The sequence below is a fragment of the Rattus norvegicus genome, chromosome 6 (assembly GCF_021556685.1).
Source record: "Rattus norvegicus strain SHRSP/BbbUtx chromosome 6, alternate assembly SHRSP_T2T, whole genome shotgun sequence".
Lineage (NCBI taxonomy): Eukaryota > Metazoa > Chordata > Mammalia > Rodentia > Muridae > Rattus > Rattus norvegicus.
Window position 1 is genome coordinate 85,799,740 of NC_141539.1, and position 22,473 is coordinate 85,822,212.

Genomic DNA, 22,473 nt, shown 5'->3' on the forward strand with positions numbered 1-22,473 from the left:
GTGTGTGTGTGTGGTGTGCTGTGTGTGTGCGTGTGTGTGTGTGTGTGTGTGTGTGTGTGTGAGTGTGTGTGTTCGCCTGCGTGCTTTTCTTCTTCCCTTTAAGATGTGAGATATGAATGGCTTCTCAGTAGCTGGTCCTTAGGATTCTGGACTTTGTGGAGCTGTGAACACAACGCACCCATGTAATTCATGTTGTGTGGTCGCTTATCTTAGAAAAAAAGGCGCAACTCGACGGGGGTGGGGCAGATCCATGAAACATTCTGGAAAGGAGAAATAGAAAGGGGGAGGAATAAAAATATGAATAGTGAAAGACCTGAGAAGACTTTTGGAATCTCCCGGCTGACCCTTCAGTTTTCCGGCACGAATCTGGAGGTTTTCCACCTTTTCAAGTCATCTTGATGTTTCTCTAGTGTTTTGTAAGCCTCTTTCCAGCTGGCTGCCTGTGTGTATGCGTGTGTTTGTGCGCCTGTGTATGTGCGCGCGCCTATCCGATGCATTTCACAGTCTTTTTTCCAACTGCCCAGAAGCAAACGTGTTAACTCAGAGATGCCCCTCCATGCCCAGGTTCTCCCAGAGCTTGGAGGACACCCAGACCGGTTTTCCTGGCTGGAGTCTGGGAAGATGATGGGCTATGAACCCAGGTGTATGGATCACTTAAACCAGAGGCTTGGAAAGTGGCTGTATTAACCAGCTTCCAGGTACATCACAAGGTCAAGAGAGGGACTTGCAGCTGTATTATTTTCCTGCATCTTCACTTTCCTGTTTTGGTCCGAGGAATATGAATGTGTCTGTCCACAACCTTTGAAGCCAAACTTCAGCACTCCGAGCTGGTTTACTGTACAAACAAGGTAATGAGGATTGCTTTTCAAACTGCTTAACGAATCCCCGACGCTTCCATAGCCCTTTCAGGACTCCCTTACTCCCCAGCGAAATGTCACCAGCTTTTGAATTCCAAGGATTTGACTGCAGGAGAACTTGAAGGAAACGTGGTCAAGGGGCTATGTGAGAAAGCGACTGCTCTCTTTGCCGGTGGGCTGGTGGGCTTCCGGACCGGATCTTGAGTGGGACCAGTACTGTTTCTTCCTCCCGGTGCGGTTCTGGGAGTGCTTGTGCAAGTGTGAGTGCGCGCGCGCCAGGCTGAGAATGTGTGAGTGTGTGTGAGCGTGTCTCTGTGTGTGCGCGGCCGCCCTGCTTCTCTGCCCGCTCCCCGGGCGCGGAGCCACCGGTTTCATGGGGCGATTTGCGCTGATTCCCCACCCAGCGCGACCTGCGAGCAGCGACGGCAGGGGCAGGAGCCACCTCTCTGACTCCCTAGGATGCGGGTGCTGAGCAATGGCAAAGGGCAGCGAAGTGATGAGCAAGACCCCAGTACGACTGTGAAAGCCACCTGGAGCCACCTTGCCTGGATCTTACCTGCCGGCAGAAAGTCTTCCTATGACCGTCTTTCCCCCTAGAGGCACCAGGTAACAATGAAGGACTACTTGCCTCACCCACTTTCCTTAAGGTCTTGTTTCTAGCAGCCTATCTGCATTGCAGGCTACTTTACTTATTAATGTTTTGAAAATCATTAGAAAGGGCTGGGTATCCAAGGGCGCTTGCTCAGTGAGGGGGGTATGCAGTTTTTGGTACATAAAATGTAAGTCTATATGTGGGCACTTACTGTGGTAGTGAAATCTATTTCTCGCTATATATGTGTGTGTGTGTGTGTGTGTGTGTGTGTGTGTGTGTGTGTGTGTGTGTGTGTGTGTGTGTGTGAATACATCAAGCCTGAGGATAGTTTTTGAAAAGGGCCAGGCTTGTTGAACCGGTCTGAAGGTGCCAGGGATGAACGGTTCACGTTTCCTTCAGGCTATGGTTGCTGCGGACCATTTGGTAGTCAACCCTCCAGAAACTGAAGTGAGATCGCGGTTTGTTTCCCCTCCCCCCACATATATCAAAGATCTTTTTTTTCCCTCCCTGGAACCCTTTTACCTCCCGTACCTGGTTGTTTTCCTCCCCTTGTTGTGCACAATCTTCCCAGATCTTTTTAGTAGTTGTGAATTAAGCATCTGGAGACTTTGATGTGAAATGGAGTTTTCTTGGGACTTGCTTAGCATGAAAAGGAATTCATTGTCCTCTGTGTGTGTGTGTGTGTGTGTGTGTGTGTGTGTGTGTGTGTGTGTGTGTGTTGTGACTAGGTGTTTAACTGCCAGGCTTTGATTTGATGTAGCAGAATAGATCCATGAAAGAGGTCGTTTTTTATATGTCTAGGAGAAGGAGGCCAAAAACCAATAGCCACCACCCAGCCCCAGATCCAGCCCCAGCCCAGTGACAACATCAGCCCTGGCCCCACCTGCTTTATCTCCGAGGCGGACACAGGCTTGTGTCCCAGTGTATGTTGTTTGTGTACAATAGGTATTTTGAACATTCCATCTACTGCTCTGATTTAAAAACAGGTTGGATTTGCGACTGCCTAATTAACATACCGGATCTGATATGTGAACATGGAGATTGCCTTCACTTGAGGAGGCAGAACAAATTTAGTTAACTTCCAAACCCCTTCTGGATGCATCTTGTTCTCTCCATCTTCTACCACCACCGTTGCCTGTTCCCTACAGAAAATTTCACTTCCTTCGCGAGGGCCCTTGAATTAACAACATGAAGCTACTTCCAAAGTAGTCTACTCAGTGCTCAATTCCATAGTGAAGAAGGTCTGAATTTTTCAGCTGAGGAGTGCTGGTTTTTTTTTTTTCTCCCGCCTTCAGAACTGGCAGCACTCCACAGAGGCTTGGTGGGTCCGTGGTTCATTGCTCAAGGAGGCAGAGACAGGGACGGAACTATGAAGGTGGGGCTGAGTGTGGGGTGGTGTCTTCTGTTTGTTAAAGCTACCTAGGAAGTGCAGGGAGACTACCTAGCTGTCTTCCATCCCCTTCATTTCTGTAGATATTCATATGATGGCATTTGCAGATTACAAGCTAACGTGTAGCTGCTCTAGTTGTCTCTGCGCTGACATCCCAACTCCGGCTTTGGAGTCTAGAATTGCTGCTGCTGCAGCCCTTGCAGGGTGGTGGTGCTACAAGGCCGTGTATGCAGCGGGCTTTGGGGGCTGGGCTTTACCACTGCAGCTGGCAGGTCTGCTTTGACACTACATAGGGCGGGGCTGGAGAGCTCAGCAAGCATCCCCGCAGACAGTGGGGCTCATTGTGCCTGGGGTGGCTGCCCAGGTCTGAAGGAAGGGAGATTAGAGATGAGTAGGGCAGTGGAGTTTGAGCATCTATTATGACTAGAGCCTCCCCCTTCACTCCTCACTACATATGAATATTCAAGACCCTGTAATGAAAGCCGGCTACAAAAATTGACATTCAAACATTGCATGATTTATCAGGCTTGAAACCTTCAAGCTAAATGTGTATTTCCTACATACCTATTCCTTCTTTCTCTTCTCCTGCTCTTTCAAATTACACGAGGTCATTTGCCTTGGGTTTCCCCTTCAATTGTAGCAAATACAATCAACTAATCTTGCGCTTCCAACTTGAAGTCTAGGAGAGCCACTCTTCATACAGCTTTGATGTATAACTTCAAGGATATAGAGGCTAAGTCAACTCAGACAGTAAGACAATCCACACTCTACTGCCTGAGGTCTAATGAGGAAGAAAAAAAGTATCATTGCCCAGATTCAAAAATGTGTAGAGAAAAAAAAATCACTAAATAGAAGAGGATTTGTAGGAATTAAAGAGAATTTAACCTCAAATATCTTTCTTTTTTAATGAATTTATTTGAAATCTTCTATCATTCAAAAAAAAATCCTACATAAAAGGTTGCCTTAAATGATAAACATCAGAGTGAGGCCTTTTTTTTTTTTTTTGTCCTAAGTTTGTGTGGAATATCAGCAGCACAATAATTTGCAAGCAAACCACATATATGAGGATAACCAGAAATAAAATTTTTGGTGAAGGATGTTGGTACTTAAAAAAATACATATTTTCCCACCTGTGTTCCATGTCTCTTCGGCCTTTTCTCACTTTAAGTTTCATCTTTTGCAAGTCAGTTCTTATCTTTATCCACACATTCCTCAGGGAAGGCAGACACATCTGTAAACCAGGTTTTACATGCTCAGGAGCTCAGACAAATATTGTGGTTTACAAAGGTCATTCCCTTGCAGGACTTCAGTTAGGTTAAATGTTATGAGGAAATAGAGCTCCTAACAGGGTGAAAGAATAAAGAAAGGAAGGAAAGAAGAAAGGTAGGTAAGAGGGAAGAAAGGATGGGAGGAAGGAAGGAAGGAAGGAAGGAAGGAAGGAAGGAAGGAAGGAAGGGAGAAAAGAAGCCTGGAAGGGAGGAAAGAAGGAAGGTTAATGTTAGCTAAGGTTTTTCTATTCCCCCTTGTTAGACATTATCCCTAGGCAGAGCTGTTCTGGATCATTGGTGGGTTAAGATACTGACAGCAAGTTTCCCAGCCAGGAACTCCTACTTTACCAATCATTTTTAAGTCATTCCTAATAGAAAAGAAATGGGAATATGGAGCACACAGATACCTGAAGAAGCAGAGAGTCAGCTTGAAAGGAGTTGGCACTGAATTTCATCTTCTAGATGAATTCCTTTCAGCAATTTCCCCTTTCTCTTTTAAAAAAGAATGACCTTGAACAAAACCTGTACTCTGTGATTTGCAAACCTCTTTGGAAAATGTAATGCATGCAGAAGCATTCTTACACATTTTAGTTTTGATGTGACACTCCTGTATGGGTTTGTTTAGGGAAAAAGTTCATCTATTTATGCCTCACATTGATATCAGTCAAAAGTAATTCCTTTCCTCTACCTCTAGAGAAATAGAAGAGAAGAAGGTATCTGAAAGAGAATGCCCCACCCTTCTTATTCCTTCCTTTTTTCTTTCTCTCGTGCCATTCAGTAGATTCTTGGTGTTGAAATGTTATCTTCTTGTGTCACTGGTATTTAAGCACAGTCTCATGTTACACCCACCCCCATCTTTCCTGAAGGGACATCATTTCCCTTTGTCCTGTTAAGCCAGTGCACTGCTGCTTGAAGCACTTTTGGCTTAGTAGTTTTGCTGAGTTTTCTAGCTAGTGAAATTAGGACCAAGCTTTCTGCTGACTCTCTTGCTGTGCTGTTATATGGTAAGGATGAGATACTTGGAGCTATCTAACAGTGTTCATTTCTTTCAGTGATACTATTGTGCAGCAACCACCCCTTTCTTTATTCAAATGCATTGAAAGCATTTTTTTTTTTAATACTGAAGTAAGAGGAAGCAGAAAACTCACTTGAAATTTTCTAAAGAATAAACTGGCAAACCTGTTTTTCTTGTTTTAATGATTTGGTTTATTCAGAGATTAAACATCCTGGTATTTTTTCAGGTTTTTCTTTTCTTCTGCTTTCTTTATTGTACCATAAACAGTTCTAAACTTTATGGTTCATGGAAGAGTAAAGAGTAAGATGCAGGTCTAACCCATGTGAGTGTGTTCTCTAAGATATACCACCAATATATTTTGCTAAATCATTTCCGTGATCCATGTACACAGTTAACTTTTGAGAATGGATCCAGTGACTCAGTTTCTATAGATCATAACCTCATTTGTTTGCCTTCCTTCAATCTTAGAACCTAAGGAAGTATACCTTATAGATCCCGTGGTGTATGCATGGGGCTGTTAATAAGGTATTATATTTATAAGTATAGAAAGTGTTTTACCTACGGTTAAACCATTCCTTTAACTATACTCCATCACCCTAAATTATGCAGTATTATGAAATACTCAATAAATAAAGAGGAAATAGAATCTTATTCAGAAATAGTTAGTGCTAAATTTAAAGCAATTATATTTTTTTTAATTCATGATATCCTGGCAGACACTGCTCTGATGAAAGGCTTTTCCCCAAGCTATATGGCAATTTAACAGTAATTACGAATGATAGGTAACAAGTGATAGAAAATTACAATGTAATTACATGATTATAATAAATGTACTATCAGCGCACTGAGGCCAAGTATAGTGCATGAACAGGCTTTAGTATTTAAGCAATATAAAGTATGTATAATATTTATCTGAAATTGACTTTGACAGTTTAAAATTCTTAACCTACAAGGTTAGGTGGGAAACTACCTTGATACACAATAATTGCCAAGGTTACATAGGAAAATGCCAAATGACCAATTTCTTCCTTTCTAGAAAGTAGAAATACATCACATATTGTGTCTTAAACTCTTTTTCAATGTTCTTGGTATAAATAAGTAAGTAAGTAAGTTATATAATGTATTGCAAACACTTTCAATGGAGTTCCTTAGTTTCTTAGAATTAGTGTTACAGTTCCTATGAATCATGATTGCAGGATTTGGAAAGAAAATTGAATCTATTTTTACATTTTACTACAGAAAAGGCCCTAGAAAGGATATAGTAAGAAATGATTAAAGTTAAGAGTGCTTTGAGCAAATGTTGGGAAAACTTTCTTAATTCTTAGGAAAAGTTTGAAAAAAAATAAGACTTTAAGACATTCTCAATCAAAAGTAGTATGTTTAATTTGAACAGGGACAGAAGCCAAACAACACTGCTTATCTTAACCCACTTGCCTTGCTCTTTTCAGCTCCATTTAAGAAGTGCTAACAGCCCAGGAAAGAACATTATATTTATTCTCTAGAGGGCATTCTCTTCTGACTTCTCCAAATCAAAGAAGGGCTTTCCTCTTGCTAAGCACAGAGTCTCCTGCTGAGCTCACCCCCAGCCTCATTTGCTGTTTTGAAATAGGTTTTCCTGGACCTCAGTAACATCACTTCCAAAATTATAGGCTATTCACATTAAAGTGATTTATTACTGGAAGCATATTTACTACATGAAGATGAACTCTTCCCTTCTTCTGTTGTTTGGAGTGAAGTAATTTTCTCACTTGATTTTTTAAAATTATTTTTATTAAAAACAAGTTTTAACAATATAATACATCTGTTCTATTTGAAAAAACAAAGAAAATGTATTCATTGAAGCAATATTAAAAGAACTGGGAGCTTTAATCATACCATGTAAAAGGGGAGAAATCATACTATACCCCCGAATTTTATTAGCCCAAGATTTCTGGGCATTGGCAAATATCAAATCATTGATTTATATTACTAGTAAACATAAAAATAATAGTAAAATTTTTATGAAATGAAAGTGAAAATATTTCTGTATCATAAAAATAAGTCATATTACTTCTGAAATAATTTTGTTTAAAATATTGAATGTTTTGTTTTCACACAATACAGCAAACTTTAGATTTTATATTTGATTTACTTATATTTTATATGTGTTTTGTCTGCAAGTATGCATATACAACATTCATTGCTTATAGTTTATACATCAACACTCATGCTTTGTTATAGGTGATGACATAGTCATATGCATGAAGACATGATAAAATTAAGAGTCACAGATCTTTTAATTTACTATGTCCCACTCAATAAAATATATCTAATTTAAAATTGAAATTGTCATGCTATTTATAGGAATTATGGGAGACATGAAGTTCACCGTGACATTTTGAACATATTTTCTAATAACAGGAAAGAAATAATCACATTAAGTTTGAGATACATTTATTAACTCATATTTTGGTCCTGTTTTAATGTATATTTTGTAGTAGATATGAAAAGAAAGATTGGAAAATCATAGCTGTGTTTTGGAGGGATTGGTTTTATGCCATGGTTATCAAATTATATTTGAATTTTTGTAATTTATGTTTAACTTTGTGCAACTGAAACTAAGAGCCTTTCCCCCTTACTTTCCTCACTTATAAAATGGGTTTTTATGATTGTAGGCTAGAACTATCTCACAGCTTCAGGGTGATCAGGATGATATGGGGAACTTGGGTGTCTTCCCTGTGATTGTGATATTCTCTACCTTAGCTGTCATGAGCCTAAGGATCGGTAGGCTTTAAGTCCTATAATTGGAACAAAAAACTGAGGTTACAGTGACCAGAGGAAGCAAGGTCAGTGTACTCAGAGGCCAAGAAGAAACTGCGAAATAGGGGATTTGCTCTGGTTTAGGAAATCTTAGGAGGTATGAACTACCCCCCTGTCAACACATGACCTACCCTTGAAATATGTTTTGACTCCTGATGGACATGGAATTAAGAAACTTCTAAGTTTTCTTGACATGTTCTCAACCTTATATTCTCTTTCTAGCTTCTCTGCCAAGTTTCACTTTGACCAATCTTTAGTAACTTCAAACTCACTTTATTGAGCATGATTATTCTATATTTCTATTAAGTATGTCATCATGTCATGCTTTCAGCATCCTGTGCTTTCTTATTTTTAGCATAGGGGAAGGTATCATATCCTGTGGACAGCATTGTTCCTGATACTGGGACATGGAGCATTAGAAGTGAATTGCTTCAGATCATCACTCCATAATTTTTTTTTGCTTATACACACACGAGTTAGAGACATGTTATTTTATTGCTTTTAACATTTTTACATTTTGTGCTCAGTAACGTTCAGCATCATTAGTTTGAACAGACTTTTTTGACAGATTCTGGTTTGTTTGCTCCACATGTCATTGAAGCATAGAATCAATGCCAACAACCAAAACAGATTTTAGTGTAGTCATCATTTCTACTTTTGGGACACAGAGTAAAGAAAATCCAAGTTTTCACTCATGTGCCTTCTCTCCACCTGAACTTGAATAGAGCCTTAGAGTCCCTAATACATACCTTTAAGGCAATGATGAGATGAAATTTATTTCTGCTTCAAAGTTTAGAGTCTAATAAAGTGTCTGATATTGCTTTTACAATATTCCTATTACATTCTTTACTCAAAGTGATCAGGTTACTTAAATATTTCTTACCATATGCCATAGATATTGTGTTCTTTATGAGCACCATACAAAACACTGAAACAGGTAAGAAAGGAAATGAATATTACTCACTCTTAAATGGTTTAGCTGGATGTATCAGGGATTTTGCGGTATAAACAACTATGATTATAATCATGTTATTTATACTCTTTGATGATTATTTATTTGTCACCTGGTACATGCATAGAAACTCTCAACCACGGTCCCCTTAAGATACAAGTCAAAATGGTGTAGATGCTATTCTGAGAAAGATTCAGTGTATAGAAGCAGCAAGCTGTCTTTCAGAAAAATCAAAAAACAAACAAACAAAAAACCCCACAAATAATACTGTTGATAATCCCATAACTGCCTTTCAATTTACTTACAGACCTAGATGGTTTATTTCTATAATATTAATTGTTTGCATAGTCTTTTTAAAAAGAAAATCACCAACTGGGCTCCAAGCAGCCTCTTATGCTTCCTTATGCTATGAACTCTTTTCTAACAAGGTGAGAGAAATTGGAACAGGAAGTGATAGTGAATTTCCCTTTTCCTAATATCCCTGAAGAGATATTGACTATGGACTATAATTTTGTATGCTACTCTTTTATTCTAAAAAAGATTTTGTTTATAATATGTATGCAAGCAGTTGTCAAAATTGACACATCAAATGTACATATAGCTAATCTATTCGCAATGCCTCCTTCTCACCACTGCATATGCCTGTGACTGCAAAGGGTCCTTAGGGGCAGTCCATTGCATGCTCCAAGCAAGTGACACTAACTCTTCTTCTTTTCCTTCTGTCTGAACTACATGATTTTAATTTAATTAGTTTTGCACCTATATATGTGTATTTTCTGTCCATCTGTTTCATGTTTTAACTTACAAATAACAATTTCCTAATAAAATAGCACAATTGTTGGATATGAGAGCCCCAGGCTGAGTAAAAGTCTTAAGACTTCCTCTGAGGCAACACATACTCGTTGAGGTCATATATCTTATAAGGGAGTCATTGATATCTTAGATATTATGTAGTTGAGAACAGTCAGCATCATCACATGGTCTTGTCGTCCTCTTCCATGAAGCTGATGACCTACAGCTTCATCATGAGCATCTCAATTTTTAAGACACTCAAACTGAAACTCAGAGCATTTGATTTTAAGTGATCACAGTATATAACTAATAGATGAGAGGGTTAGAATTCAAAGATGAGTACTTCTTATTCTAAGGAAGGTGCTATGATTTCTATGTCTGACGATTTCCCCTTGCCTCTTATCATAGCTTCTTGGTAAGGGTCATTCCATGTATGTTCTCCGAATCTCATTCTTGGATGAGGCCATATCTTGAGTATACATAAAAACCTTTATTTCTTTTGCTTCTTACATCAGTTTATAACCTGCAAAGTTTTATATTTGTATACCTATCAAAGACTTTATGATTATCCATTAAAGATTTAGAATTCTCTAGTTTTTGGAATTTTTATCTTGAATTTAAGATATGGAAATATGCTAAAACATATTTTCAAACCAATTTAATTGCAAATCCCCATCTCCAAAATGGTCTTGCAAGCTATTGTAGAGTCACAGATGTGTCACATGCCACCAGTAGATATTATTTCCTGTTAACTTACTCCTAGAATAGATAAATCAGAGAATTTAGCTTTGCTAGCATGACATGGAACTTAGAGAATACACATCTGTCACTAAAATACTGGCTTCTGGGTAGACATATCCTGAGCCTCTTGTGCCCTTTGCTCTGAGACTGATGCAGGCTATCAAGGCCATCTTAAGAGATTGTTGAATTCCTATAACTTTTTTCTCTTTGGTTCAAAACTAGAGAAGAGTCCAGTAATAAAGTTGTTTACTTAGCTTGAATCATTGTGCCTGATGATAATTTGTCAAAGCCTATTCATAAATTCTAGAAAATTTCAAGAAAGATTATCTCTAGAGTAAGTCCTATTATGTGTTCTTCTTTGGGATCTGTGTCTTTTCACTTGGAGAAATGAAAATAGCCATCAATTCTTTGTAATCTTAGTGAGCATTTGCTTACTTTCCTCTTGAATCAGTATTGACCTGAACCGGAGTGTAGCAGAAGTGCTAGAGAACAGTTTGCAAACAAATCACCTCCCCCGGAGCAAGAGCAGAAGTGGTGGTCTTACCTGTGCTCTCAGATGTGTCAGGATTCCTGGAGACTGACTTTCTCCCAGCAGGATCTGAGTACAGAGAGCTGTGTCCCAAGGTTAGCTCTGGGCACAGGTGGACACTGGAAGGATCCTGTCCCTGACTACTCCTAGGTTCCTGTGTTCAGAGGGCTCCAGGTGGGTTCCTCTTGGGTCAGGAATGTGAGCAGAAGTGGTGGTCTCACCTAAGATCTCAAAGTTGTCCATACTTTTGAGAATCCAGCTCTTTTCCCCACAGGATCTGGGTACAGAGAGCTGTGTAACAGGGTTAGCTCCAGGCTCAGGCAGAACCCAAAAGGATCCTGTTCCAGCAACCAAATCATCTCAAGACACTACTTTTTTCACCCTTTCACCCTCTGGGAAAATATTTCTAATATGTAAAGAAAACCATTAGTTATGTTCCCCTGTTGAGGGACAGTAGCCCAAGTGGCATCCAGCATCAATAGTCAGGCACATTTATGAGGCCACCAGAGGGTATCCAGACACAATTGATCCTCGGTAATTATAGTCACATGAATAACCTCTACTTCAGGAAGCAGAAGAAACCAGCTAGCAAGCTAAGTCAAAACAAAATCATTTACTGACAAGTCATGAACAATGAAAATGGGTGTTACTTTTAACCACTGCATTATAAAGTAGAAATTGATTTCTGAGATGCGTGCCCTGGGTAACAGACCTGCTACTCAGACACTGTGGGTCTTTTGGAAAGAAAAATATCATCTTTGAAAAAAAAAGTCTTTTCAACAAGTGTTCGCTTAAAATTTGTCTCCTGTAGGCATAATGCCTTCAGTCCGTGGATTAATATATTTCTGAGGAAGAATGTTTCCCCGTTTTAAGTTTTCAGAAGTGTTCTTTCAGAAATAGGCTTCTTGTATAACATATTTCCTAGAGTTGCTGAATGTGCACAGTATTAATGGCATTTTCTTCATTCTAAAGCAGCCACTTATGATTGCATGTGAGAAGTTTCCACAAAGGGTTATCTTCTTTTAGTTGGGTCCCTGAGCAAAGTGCATTAAACCCAACCAAAGTGCATTAGTAACAGTCATAATTTTTGAGGAAGATTTGATCCTCTTAGGTTTATACACAAAACATTTTAAGGAAATGACTTCTGTTATTTCATCATTCTTAAAAATGGACTATAATTTAGAATAACTTGGTCTAACTTAATTGTCATGCTTGTCTCTTTAAATCTCTATTTTTCTTGTGGTGTCTTTAATTGAAGGCAGGAATACCTATCTGAGGAGGCATATGATTAGATAATTTTGGCACATATTCTTTACTAATATAACATTAATAAATCAATATGTTTAATTCTTGAATTTTCCAGAAAAAATTCTCTTTATCTTTTTTCTTTAAATATTGTTTTTCGCATTTATTTTTAAAAACATGGAGTAAAAATTATCAATGATGTATTTTTGTTCAGGTAAGAAAAGAGATTAGAAGGAATTTTGAAGCAATGGCAGAATTTCAATGACATATATATCAGTCAGTCTTGCTGGAAAATATGTCCCTTGGATATTCTGGTTGGCTAAATGAATTGACATCCACTTTGATGTCATGTGCATTTAAAAATATTGGCTTAGCAGGTGGCTATAAAACATAAAAATTTGGTTATATGCTATAAAACAAAGAAATGCGTGTTTTCTTTTATAATCACCATCAATATACTTATATTTATAACATTTTAGTTTGAGTAGTACACACACACAAACATACACACACATGTGGATGTACACAGACACATGCATGCGCATGCACGCACACACACACACACACACAGAATTGTGGTCATTGAACTATGGGGAGAACCCCCAGTGAACTAGACTGGTGGGGGGAGGGCGGATATGGGGGGAGGGTTGGGAGGGGAACACCCATAAGGAAGGGGAGGGGGGAGGGGGATGTTTGCCCGGATACCGGGAAAGGGAATAACACTCGAAATATATATAAGAAATACTCAAGTTAATAAAAAAAAAATAACAGCATGGTTTGCTCCTCCCCCCTTTTTTCCCTCCATCCTTTCATATGCTCCAAATCTTAGAGCTGACTATGTAACTTTAGGTATCTGAGGAAATCAGGGAAGTAAAAGGAAATCATTTTGTGTGGGTGTGATGTGGGAAGGAGCAATAGAAACGGAGATAAGTGATTTGAAGGGAGGAAGGGAAGAGGCTGCTTAACTAGGGAGAGAAAGAAAGAAAAGGGAGAATTGATGTTTGGAATAAGAACTGTCAGCTTTCTCAAACTAACTTCAAACATAAAGTTTTCTTGACTAGAATAGTAAGTAGAGGTGACCTTGATGGTTCTTAGGAGCAAAGAATCCATGCAGATCAGATGCATTTGGAAGTATTAATTCTTTTAATAAGCTGTTTTAATCAAATGATTACATAAATTTATAACTTACTGTATTCACAATGTAATGAACAAAGAGAAATTCAGAGGAAGGTGCAAAATGAGCCGATAAGTATGTTGGTAGATCTAAGCTTGTTGGGATCCAGAGTGATTAACCACAGTTTTACATCATAAGATGTCACTTCCAGTGCCTAGTGCCAATAAGGACTCATTATCAACAAAAAATTCATTTGATGCTTTTCCAATAAGAGGTGGAATATCTTGGTGTTCACCATGACAAGGTCTTAGGGAAGTGCCTGACTTAGCTCTGAAGTCATTGAAAGGCAAGAATCAGTTTCTTCTCTTTTTCCTCCTCCTCCTTCTCTTCTTTCTCTTCCTCTTCCTCTTCCTTTTCCTCTTCCTCCTCCTTCTCCTTCTTTAATCTTTTTTTTACAGTACAACCTTTTGATGTTGTTCCTATTTTGTCTCTTTTCATATACCATTTGTGAAATGTCACTAATGTTTGGAGTAAGAACTGTCAGCTTTCTTGAAATGACTTCAAACATAAAAAGTTTTCTTGGCTAGAATAGTAAGTAGAAGTGTCCCTACACCTGGTCCAACCTCTAACTGTTCCACATCCCATATTTCCTCCCTGCCTCTTCAAGAGGATGTCCCCAACATGCCACCTCTACCCCACCAGTCCTCCTTACCCCCTGGGGTCTTAAGTCTCTTGAGGGTTGGGGCATCTTCTCTCACTGATCAAGACCCAAGTCCTCTGCTCTATATGTGTTGAAGGCCTTATATCAGCTGGTGTATACTGCCTGGTTGATAGCTCAGGGTCAGAACAATCTCAGGGGTCCAGGTTAGTTGAGACTGCTGGTCTTACTATAAGGTTGTCCTACTCCTCCTCATCTTCTTCCGGCTTTTTCCTAATTCCACTGCAGAGATCAACAGCTTCTGTCCATTTGTTGGGTATAAATATCTGCATTTGACTCTTTCAGGTGATTGTTGGGCCTTTCAGAGGATAGTCATACTAGGCTCCAGTTAATAAGCACATTATAGCATCAGTGATGATGTCAGGCTTTGGGGCCTCCCTTTGAGCTGGATCCCAATTTGGGCCTGTCACTGAACCTCCATTCCCTCAGGCTCTTTTCCATTTTTGTCCCTGCAGTTCTTTCAGACAGGAAGAATTCTGGATTTGAGTTTTTGACAGTGGGACAGCAACTCCATCCCTCCACTTGATGCCCTGTCTTTCTGCTGGAGGTGGGAATCTACAAGTTCCCTCTCCCCTTTGTAGAACATTTCATCTAAGGTCCCTGTCTTTGATTCCTGAGAGTGTCTCACCTCCCAGGTCTATGGTATATCCTGGAGGGTCCTACTACCTTGTAACTCCCAAAGTTGCCTGTTTCCATTTTTTTTCTACTGGCCCTCAGGACTTCAGTCTTGTTTCTCCACCCAATACCTGATCATGTTCCCCTCTTCCTGTCCCTGTCTCCTTTCCCACCCAGGTCCCTCCCTCCCTCCTTCATTCTATGATTGTTTTCCTCTCCCTTCCAAGGGGGATTGAAGCATCCTCACTTGGACCCTTCAGCTTGTTAATCTTCTTGAGTTCTGTGGATTGTATTCTGTACTTTTTTGACTAATATCCACTTATTAGTATGTACGTACCATGCATGTCCTTGTGGGTTTGAGTTACCTCACTCAGAATATTTTCTAGTTCTATCCATCTGGCTGCAAAACTCAGGATGTCCTTGTTCTTAATAGCTAAGCAGTATTCCATTGTGTAAATGAACCACATTTTCTGTATCCATTCTTCTGTTGTGGGACATCTGGGTTGTTTCCAACTTCTGGTTATCACGAACAAGGCCGCTATGAACATAGTGGAACATGTGTCCCTAAACCATGGTGGGGCATCTTTTGGGTATATGTCCAAGAGTGGGATAGCTGGCTCTTCAGGTAGATCTATTTCCAATTTTCTGGGGAACCTCCAGATTGATTTCCGGAGGGGTTGTACCAGTTTGCAATCTCACCAGCAATGGAGGATTGTTCCTCTCTCTCCACATCCTTGCCAACAGGTGCTGTCCCCTGAGTGTTTGATCTTAGATATTCTGATTGGTATAAGGTAGTATCTCAGGGTCATTTTGATTTGTATTTCTCTGATCACTGAGGACTTTGAACATTTCTTTAAGTGCTTCTCAGCCATTGGAGATTCTCTTCTGTTGTGAATTCTCAGTTTAGTTCTATACCCTATTTTTTGATTGGGTTATTTGGTTTCTTCGTGGTTGGCTTCTTGGGTTCTTTATACACTTTGGGTATTAGCCCTCTATTGCATGTGGGGTTAGTAAAGATTTTTTCCCCAATCTTTAGATTGCCAATTTGTTCTATTGACAATGTTCTTTGCCTTACAGAAGCTTTCCAATTTCATGAGTTCCCATCCTTTAATTATTGGTCTTTCAAGCTGGCTTTACTCCTTGGTGCTTCCTCTCTGAGGTGGGGATGCTGTGCTATGATAGCTTCCCATCATGACAGCACAGCATACAAAGGCAGAAAGAGAAAGACAACGAGAGGAAGGGAAGAAGAGTGGTGCCAGAAAAATTAAAGAAGTTCCTTTCAATGATCCCCAAAACTCTCTTCCTCATCTCTTATTCTATGACCTGCATGTTATTGTAATCACAGAATTTGGAGAAATCAAGGTGCTCCAACTAGAGTTTTCCACCCTCCTCCATTTTCATTTATTTTCCCATCTTTGCTTTTTTTTTTTTAAACTACTTTTTTTTTTTTTACTTTTTTTTGAATTGTTGTCTATAAAATGTCACTCCTGTTTACAGTGAAATACAAAAGCCAATAAAGCTTTGGTCAAATGTTAATATTTTGCTTTGTTTGTAACTGTTGCCTGATCTAAAATTCCCTAACAACCTGCTATTTTAGAGACACAAATTAAGACTATACTTTCAGTGATCATGTCTATAGTTTGTTACCAAAGACACAAATTTACATTTGTCAAGCCAGTCTTATTGTAAAATTTTGGAAGTAAGTAGGTTTAAATTTATTTCATTACAAGTGCAATTATATGTGTTTAGTGTCATTAAGAAATTAATTAACGTCTGCACTACTCATCAAGCCTTGCTTTGCCTTACTATGTTAGTGAACTAACAGCCTATTCACTTACCTATCCTCTATGTATCATTCATCCAGTTACTGCACAACCTTCATGTAACTAGTTCTGTTAGATAGAGATTCTATTGCTGTAAAGGGACACCATGACCATGGCAACTCTTATAAAGGAGAACATTTAAATGGTGGCCGTCTTGCAGTTTCAGATATTTAGTACATTATCATCATGGCAAGAAGGATGGTGGCACACAGGCAAACATGGTGATGAAGGTGCTAAGAGTTCTACATCTGAATCCAATGGCAGCAGGAAGAAAGAGAGCTACTGGGCCTAGCCTGGGTTTTTGAAACCCCAATGCCCAACTGTAATGACACATTTCTTCCAATAAGGCCATGCCTACTCCCACAAGGCCATACTTCCCAATGCCACTCCCTAAACATTCAATATGAGTCGATGGGGCCATTCTTATTCAAACCAACACACTATTTATAGAACACTGAAAATATATATATATATGCACATATGCTATGAACTCATACACATATGCATTCAGATATTTTTCTCTAATGAAAGGGTCTAGTAAATATAAATATATGATGTATACAAACAGTATGCTTATAATAATCCTACTATAAACAGTTTATGAACAAATTCTTAGTTGAAAAATGCTGTGTATATAACTATCTTTTATTATTTATAAAATAAATTTAAACAAAATTATAGAAGCAAAAATGACAAAAAAATAACCTATTAACCTACACGTAATTTGAAACACCCTGGATAAGGCCTTTTTCTTTTTTAGAAAACAAAGATAATTTGAATGTTGTTTCATTATCATGATTTATTTCTAATGATTCTGCAGCATAAAAATTTTAATTTTGATTAACTTATTTTTGGCAGTCCTACAACTTTTGGTTAAAGAAGAATCTTTTTTTTAAATCAAGTTCCTTCTTAATTTTCTATTATCATTTAATTTTAAGATCATAGGTAACAAAAGCAGAAGGTTTGAACAGGGACAAGCAATTAAATTTCTGGAAAAGAAAGTTCAAACCATAGTGATGGGAGAAGCTGAGGAGTTCTACAACTCCTGCCTTGGTATAGCTGAGTTTTGCCTTCTATTTTAACCCCAAGAGCACACAGTACCTGCAGTAGTTTAATAATAATAATAGTAATAATAATAATTATAATAATAATAAGTTAACAAATTAAGATTCAGCTAAAATTATTACACGCAGTGAGTTTGCAAGCAAAAATGTTTGTGTTTTAGTTTGTTGTTAAATGGCATAACTAAGAAATAATAAAGTATACCAGTGTATTATATGGAACTATATCATAATGCAGATTCTTATATGTGTAACTCATATTCAGTGGGTTCAGGAGAGCTTTAATATCTACTATTATTGCTGCAAACTGCACATGGAAATAAAAAGTGATGGTGCCTTGATTTTGTTGCCTTATCTGGTAGAGTCTCACTTATATGAAATTTACATTTTAATTGCACTTAGCACATCTTTAAGGAGATTGTATATTATTTATCAGTTGAGCCTGTGCATCTTGGTGCAGTTGAGTATTGAGGAGATAGAAAGAAATGTGTAAGCCCCATTTTTGCTGTTATTTTTTAGTCAAACAATTCTACATTTATTAAACAAATATGATAAGAATCCAGATCTATATTTTACAAAGGATGGTAGTTTATGGTAGCCTCTGAACAGAATGATGCAATGCAGTTTACCAATGTTTAGTGTAATATAATACATTCAATTATATACTAATTGTAAGCTCCCAAATCATGAAGAATTAAGTGAGTCCTCGACCTGTTAATATAAAATATTTTGAGGTACCATGTCCTGAAATGCAAACATTCAAAATTTGAAATATTGTCTCCCACATTTTTATAGCGGATATAGCATATATTTTATTAGATAAACGTACTTAGGATATCAAACTTTTTAACTATAGATTAGATATAATATTTCATAATCTTTTAAATTGATTTGGATTAAATTTTAAGTTACTGTTTGCTTTTCTGCAGTTAATTCTATTAAAGAAATATCATTGCTATTATTTAAGTAAAACTAACCACATACTGCTCATAACTCTGAGCAATGAGTATATGCTGTAATTGATATCACCATTTATAATCTATTCTAGAAGATTCTTTAGAGGAGGAAACATTGAGCAGGAAGGTTATCAGCAAAAATAGAACACAGCAAGTAATAAAAATAGCAATTCTCCTCTCTGTCTCTTTCAATCTGGGAAAAACATTCACCCTATGATTTATACAGCCTCCAAAAAGTGCTATTAAAGACTCATTTTTTTATTGAGGTAACGCTGAGCTATTCCAAATATAACCAGTACCAGTCTACAGTGATATAATATTTTGTTTAAACAGAGGTTGAATTCTCAAAGACTTATTCTGTATCATTGCTCCAAACCTAATTCGAGTAAGGCATCTGACTAAACTAATACCAATAGGGAGAAAACAAAGAAGCAAAAATAAAAATAAAGCATACAACCAAACAACTAAATAATCAAATGAAAACAGTGAATCTTATCTCCTTTGTTATATTATTTTACCATTCACACATAGGTTTCATAGTTTTACTAATTCTATCCGTTTAAAATTTTATTTGGAAAATAATTATCACCTGGTGTTTTTTCTTTTCCTCAGTTTTAACCTGATTACTTTTCTGATAGTATATTCTTAAATGTTCTATTTTATATTTGATAAGGTCTTGCTATGTAATCCAAGCAGGTAACCTGGATTGTAGGTTTCGAACTCAAAATTCTTTTACCTTAGCCTCTTCAGTTCTGGGATTTCAGACATGTGCCACCATGGATTAAAAAAAAAAAAAAAACACAGCCTTTGGATAAAAAATAAATTAATTGCCAGCGATCAGTTGTCAGTATACACACACACACACACACACACACACACACACACACACACACACATCCATAATATATAAAATGGCCTGCAGAGGTCAGAGGACCAATTTTTTTATGGTTCAGTCTGCTCTTTGTACCCTTACGTGGCTTCTGAGGATGGAACTCAGGTGGCCAGCCCATCGTCATCTGTGCAGCAAGTATTTCATACGCCAAGCTCGTCAAATGGTCCATGTGACTTTATTCTGCAGATTGGTTTTTATACCTTTGTCATAACTAAGAGATGGATATTTCAAGGTATATGAATGAACTAAAAAGCATTGTTCTGTTACAGTTGCTGATCTCATACAGCCCTTTATAGTGAATGTGTGCATTACCTTCATTTATCTTTGTTTGAAATCAAAGCTTGACCTTATCTTATTTATCTTATTATATAGTTGCACAGGAAAATTTATTATGATGAAGTTTATAATGGCAAAATACACTTTATAAACTGTATAATAATCTGAATTTTTAATTAATAATAAATGTATTTCCAAAAAATATGGTACTGTTCCTTAAATAAATGTATAGTCAAAATATATGTATTCCTTGTGGAAAATTACATATTTACTCATAGGCATATATGCATTAATACATATTTATGATAGGAAACAAACACTCAGAAAATTAGACAACGCTTCTCTCTGTGATGAGAAGGTTGTGATAATTTTGTTTTTTTTATAGTTTTCAAACTTTCCTGCTTTATATGTATCATAATAACCTATCTAATAATTCATAAAAATAGTTCAAGTGTATCTTCATAGATGGTATTACATATCAAATAAAATGTGGTTTTCTTAGTAATAATGAAAGGCTAATATACATCATGTGTTTACATACCGGCTAGAGTGTCAAAGATATTTACATATTTACTTTTTTTTTGTAATATTTCCCAAGCATGCCTGTGATGGGGTTAGTTCTGCAATCACAAAGCCCAAGCCCTGTTCCCCATAAGTATTACTAAGACCTTGAAATGCCAGCAGGATTCAGTTTTCTAAGCTTTTTCTCTATATAGATATTAAATGCGGGTAGGAGGTGTAGGAAAATGGCCTGTAAGGTTTTTACACTGAATTTATTTTAGGATTTAATGGTGATGTTGACTTCCATAATAAAATGCATTTCTTGCTGGGCTTGTGGCTCACAGCTTTCTTTTCTCAGACACAGGAATTAGGAATGTTTTCATCTGCACACTTGGTCACAGCAACATTTTTCATTCAGGAAGAAGAGGAGATCAATAAATACAAACACTTAGAATACATTTTACTGTAATATCATAAAATCAACTATACAAATTAGCTTATATTTATGAAACAAATAAAGAAAAAATAATAGAAGCCCAATGGATGGCCAATGTTAACAATTAATAAAATAAATAAATTGGAATATTTTTCTAAAAATATTCTTTGCCTGACCCCATCAGTTTTACAACTGAGGTTGTACACTCACCAATGGCCTTCCCTGGCCTCTCACAGTGCTAAGCCACAGCTGCTCTGCATGACTCCTTCATATCTTCCAAACCAGTGTGACTTTGATGCTTCTTACACATTACCAAGTCAATCTGCAGCATGAGGTACAACCTTGTCTACCTCTGGAACACAGCTTCTTTGTTCTCTCAGGAAATACTTCCCAAAAGATTTCACTTCAGTAATGCTGACCTCTTCTTAATCACCACTAATTTCTTAGCTGGAGATAATCACCATAAAATGTCCCAGTAACCCCCTATTATTGACTCTAAAGCCAGGGCCACATGAATGAAGGTAGCAGGATCTGCTGCTTGCTGGAGCTGGAACATGGCCTTCCTTGTTCTATTATTAAATCACCACCAGCTTTTTGTTTTCCAACTCTTCCACTGCCCAAGTTTTGCTGCCTTGGAACTTGCTCTGTAAATTGATCTTGAACTCAGAGATCCCCATGACTCTGTCTCATGAATGCTGGGATTAATGGTGTGTACCGCCACACCTGGATTTAAGCTTTTCTTTTTCTGGAGCTTGCTATATACAGGCACACCTTGAACTCAGAGATCTGCTAGCCTCTGTCTCCAGGAATTAAAGGTATGTAAAATCATGCGTGGACATAAGCTTTTTAGTTTAGATCTTAATCAAGCTGAAAATTTAGAATATATACCACAATTTCTCTATTGTCAATTTGACATATAATCATGTATCCTTATGTCAAAATGAAAACAATAACCAAGTCATAATAGCCTATCATGATATAACTCTCCCTTGTACAACTCCAAATCCATAAGTGTAGTTGGGTGGGATCCTGCTCGGAGATCACTGCTCCCTTGACTACATATAATATCCTTGAACACAGGATTTAGCTTCATTCAACTTCCTGGTGACTCTTTACACCTTGAGCAATATGGTTTTGTATATTTGTTTGTTTGCTTTGCTATCTAGGCTTGCTATGTTTAATCAAAACTATTCATGAGAATAAACCACAACATAGAGTCTAAACTTTGTTGATTTGAGACTACCTGCCAATACAATTAATCTGATGACTCTCTTCACCTTAACCACAGGCAGACTCTTTGGAAAAGGACAAAAAGCAGCCACGTTCTTCATCAAAATATCACAAGAGTCTCTAGGCCATAAACTAAAATTCTTTTCCTCTGAAACATCTAGATCCAGAGGGCCCCACTGTTTAAATAACCCTCAGCACCACTATCTTCCATAAGCCTAACAGGATGGTCCATTAAGCATTCCTACTAGGGTGGTACTTAAACCATTCCATTGCTTTCCAAATCCAAAGCCCCAAAGTTCACATCCTTCCAAACAAAAGCATGGTTAGGCCTACTACATCAATACCCCAGTCCCTGGTACCAACTTCTGTTTTAATGAGCATTTCATTGTTGAGAAGAGACACCATGATCAAGGCAATTCTTATAAAAGATAACAATTATTGGGGCTGCCTCACATGTTCAGAGGTTCAGTCCATTATCACCAAGGTGGGAAATGTGGCAACATTCTGGCAGGTATGGTCCTGGAGAAGCTGGGAATTCTAAATCTAGTACCAAAGGCAACCAGGAAAAAACTGGTGTCCCCAAGCAGCTAGGAGAAAGCTCTTTCAACAATGGGTAAAGCCTTCGCATAGGAGACTAGCAAAGCCCATCCCCACAGTGACACATTTCCTCC

General features: G+C 37.8%; 1 protein-coding gene across 2 annotated transcripts in view; it reads left to right on the plus strand.

Annotated features, from left to right (window-relative positions):
- The first annotated feature begins 240 nt into the window (after window positions 1-240).
- Lrfn5 (leucine rich repeat and fibronectin type III domain containing 5) overlaps window positions 241-22,473 on the plus strand; it is a 356,747-nt gene continuing 334,514 nt past the window's right edge. The window contains exon 1 of one of the 2 annotated variants that reach the window (XM_087553206.1): window positions 241-1,463. The gene's annotated coding sequence lies outside the window, so the exon portion shown is untranslated. 2 annotated transcript variants of the gene reach the window in all.